Below are 4,578 nucleotides of genomic sequence, written 5' to 3'. Positions count from 1 at the left end.
TTTATCACTCAGAGACTCCCTATGCTGTGGAATAAAATCCCGGTCCATGTGAGGCAGAGCACCTCGCTGACTCTGTTCAAGAGAAATCTAGACCTGTGGATGGGAGATCGTAGGTTTACCCCGGGAATCATCTCTGGGTCACTGCTGGACAGAGGCACAACAAACTAATGGGCACAGTATTTTTTCATATAAGGGGTGGCGTAAGCCACAATAATTTGGGCTAGGCTTATAAATGCCTTAGGGCAGATAGCCTAGTATAAACCTATGAACCTATGAACCTAATTGAGTTGCTGATTACTTTTTCATGTTATCTGCTTGTGTGCCTAACACTCCCCTCCCCCATTCCTACTGGGCATTCATGCAACTTCTTCCTTCTCCATTATATTTTAGTTCATCTACAGGTCACTCAAAGAACGACCATAACAGTAACTTAACTATTTCTACCAAAGTACTCCTTCTCTTTTTTTTCAGTTACCATCAAGAATTTTATGAAACCTGGTGTTTATTATTGACGTTGTACCATTATATATAGATGAACATTAGAGTAGGTATTGTTAGGTGTGGTAGGGTAGGTCATCTTGTTTTTTTCTTTTATTTGTGTGCTGAAATTCCCACACAGTAGTCTGCCAGCTCTGTTTTTGGTATAATAAATATAGTGACTAAGTTTATATAGTAATAAAATTGATCATTTAAGCAATGTTCAAGGTTGCTCCCTCATATACAGCTCTACACCTTCTAATGTGGTATCAACAAGTTGATCCCCATAATGTGGCATTACCAAGATTATAGACAGTCAGTCTAATCAGATAGTCTTCCTCTCATGCTGTGTCAGTGTCTTGTTAACACCCACGAAAAGAAAGGCAATACTGGGTCACATTAAGAGTTTCAATGCAAAGTAGTATGGCTACAAGAAACAAACATTAACAACAAGGACAAAGGAAAGATATTTAAATAATAGGATGGATGAAGTTTAGCAAGTTTGAGCAATGCAGCAAACAGAGGCATTATTGCATAATTCTGCAGATTGGGCCAAAACTGCAGAAATTAAAGATACTCAAGGTAGGTGGGGAATTTTATAATGGCCCACATGACTAAATTATTAAATGGGAATTTCTACAGCTCCAGTGTTGAGGAAAAGGAAATTTTATTACAATTCTTTAAAACTTCAGTAAAGTATAAGGAGAAATTAGCTGTGGTTATGTGTGTGTGTGTGTGTGTGTGTGTATGTGTTGGTATGTGTTGGGGGGGGGGGGGGCTTTAACCTGGTATTAAACCCAACCCAGGACAAAATTCCATGGGGTTGAACCAATTGTACCAAGCTGTCCTTGTTGATGAATGCAGTGAAGTAAACCTTACTGATGGGTGGAAATAATTTCATGCAAATTAATTATATTTTAAAATATGATACATTGGTACCATGGGGGTTAAATGGTGAATGCAACTGGAAGTACATGATTTAATTTGTGTTGAATGTTTTAATTGCTTAATGAAGTATAATTGTCAAATTGTTTAATGACTTACTGATTGGGTATATTTATGGGGGGGGGTGTATTGCTTTTACTCCTTGAAGGCACCCTGGTGGCACTAGAGGAATAAATTGAGGTTTCCTTTTGTTGGTTTGCTTGGTCCATTTGGTGGTTTTCGGGATTTTTTCATTCTTGCCTATATATTTACTGAATTTCAATACCTCTGCTGAAGATTATACCAGCAATTTAGTCTGAGCATCAACTGACTTTAAATTTTAAAGATACGTAAATTGCAACCCTCTCCTGGAAACTAGATGGATTGTTACTTAATTTATCTTATTTTAAACACAATTTTAAAACAATGTTTGAACAATTTTTGTGTAGTTGTGTAACAACAGAGGTGAAGACTTGGGGTTGCTTTAAAATTGCAGTACAAAAATCAAAAGGCCAGCACACAGTGGTGTGAAATCATTCCCAAACTTTAATAAAACATGTCATCCAAGGCAAAAACAGACCAGTTTTGCCAAGAACAATACTAAGCCTTCTTCAGTGTGAATCAAAAATCAGATAAACCATGCCCTTTTATACAACATGTATTAAACAAAACCCCTGCTGATTGGTTGGCTATAATTGTTCATTAAGACCTGGTGGAAAACAAACCACCCAACTTAATAATCCACTTCTCTTTATTAAGTATAGTGAGTCAACCAGATTTATTAACCCTGTCTCCAATAATTCTATCAATAATGGTAAACCTAAAGTTATCAGTAGTGTGTACCAAGGAATGTTTGTATAGTGCATTAGTTAGTCTTTCCTGCCTGATTATCAATTATATGCTCCGATATACGTATCCTGACTGGTCGAGAAGTTTGTCCTATATAAAACGCTAAGCAGGAACATGTGGGAAGATAAATGACCCAATCTGTGCCACAATTAGCCATCAATTGGATATCAAAAAATATTCCTGTATGTTTGCTAGTGAACTGTTTGGATCTAGCCAACCATGGGCAATGTACACAATGTCCCCATGGTACGTAACCATACAGAAGATCCCCATTAATGTGCATTGAGATTTTTGACTGACCATAGTGGATAACTGTTTGTAATGACTGAAGTGTGACCCAAGAGTTTTGCTTCTAAGAAAGGAAAAGAGACATTTATCATGCAAAATCTCTGATAGCCTATGGTCTGCTAATAATATGTTCCAATGTCTATTAATACTATTCAATAGTATGTTAGTATTGCATCCATAAGTGGTCACTAATCTGATATCAGAGTGACTGGGCTTCTGTTTCCCTTTATAAATCAACAGATTCTTCCTGTCCATTGTGGAAGCCCACTTGCGTGCCATCAATATGGTACCAGTTTTGTAGCCTCTTGCCTTAAACCTATTAGATCCTGCTTGAAATATTCATATCTGTCAGGGTTAGAACAGCTGCATCTCATATGGAGAAATTGCGATTTTGGGATGTCAAGTGTAATATGTGGAGGGTGAAAACTAGATGTGTGCAATAATGAGTTGTATTTTGGGTATTTGCAGTGTACCTGAGTGTCCGAGGTGTTATCTGTGTTCCTTGTGACTAAAACATCCAAATGTTTGATTTGTTCCACATAATTAGCTGTAAATTGTATGCCCCACTTGTTACCATTTAAATACTTGACAAACACATTCAAATATGCAGCATCAGCCCTCCATACCATCCAACAATCAAGATAGCGTCTCCATATGTCAATTTCATCAAGATATATATTATGAGCTGGATCATAAATAAGTTGCTCTTCCAAAAAGGCCATGAAAAGATCGTCATAAATTGGAATGAATGAAGCTCCCATAGCAGTACCCTGTACCTGCCAAAAACACTTTCCCTGATAATAGAAAGTGTTCTTTGTATTTGTTCAGCAAGACAAATAAGGAAGGTATTGAACCAAGGTGGATAAAGTTCAGCTCGATATAACCAATGTTCCAGAGCCTGTAAACCGGCCCAGTGGGGGATGTTGGTGTACAGGGGTGTCACATCCAAAGTGCATAGCAGCCAACCTGGCTCTAATTGCATGTCCGAGATGATCTGTAGAAACTCAGTGGTATCCTGAATGTGAGCCCTAACCCCTTTCAAAGGTTTTAGATATTTAGTCAGAAGTTATGATAATTTAATTTGTTAATTTTACATTTGTTAACCAGGAAAGTCCAACTTGGAATAAAGCCAATTTTCAGCAGAGGCCCAGGGAGAAAGGCTCAAGATACGTCTTTGTAATGTGGGAGGAAACCAGAGCACCCAGAGGAAACCCAGATGAATGCAGGGAGGACATGCAGACTCCACATAGAAGGCACCCCAGCATCAAACCGGAGAACCTCTTGCTGTGAGGTGACAACACTACCACTGCACCACTGCGCCATCCAATGGCTCTGTAATGGAACTTTGACCATATAAAATAGGTCTGCCTGGAGGATCATGTGCATATTTGTGTATTTTGGGCAGTAAGTATAGATATTCGTGCCTAGGATCAGGCTCAGCCAAATGATGCAAAACCGAGTCTGAGATAATACCCTCTTCCTTAGCTGACAAGAGAAATTGGTCTATCTGATGTTTAAATCTACGACTGGGATCCAAATGCATGTACATATAGTAACGCCCATCACTCAGTTGTCTTTGGGCTTCAGCATTATACTTAACCCAATCCATGGCAACTACAGCCCCACCCTTGTCAGCTGGTAAGATAACCACATTTCTGTTATGCTGTAAATTCAAGATTACCTGTTGTTCAATCTTTGAGAGATTGTTAGCCATTATCCCAGTTTCTCGAAAATGAAAATGTAGATCTTTGAGAACAGAGTTTTGGAACAAATGAATTGCATGATGCATGAGAGGCATAAAGGTAGATTTAATCTGAATGTGTTGTCATCCACATCAGTTAATGAATCAAAATATAATCTAAGATTTAATAAATGACAAAATGCCATAACATCTTGTGCAAAAGAATCTTCAGAAACAAAAAAAAAATGTGGCACAAAGTTTAACCCTTTACTGAGTAATTGCAATTCAGACTATGATAAAGACTTGATACAGACTTTATTAACAAGAATCGTAATAATAACATCCTGTCTTCAGCTCTC

This window comes from Protopterus annectens, chromosome 2.part0 (genome assembly GCF_019279795.1).
Source record: "Protopterus annectens isolate FY-2018-M chromosome 2.part0, PAN1.0, whole genome shotgun sequence".
Lineage (NCBI taxonomy): Eukaryota > Metazoa > Chordata > Ceratodontiformes > Protopteridae > Protopterus > Protopterus annectens.
Note: the sequence above shows the minus strand (reverse complement) of the source record.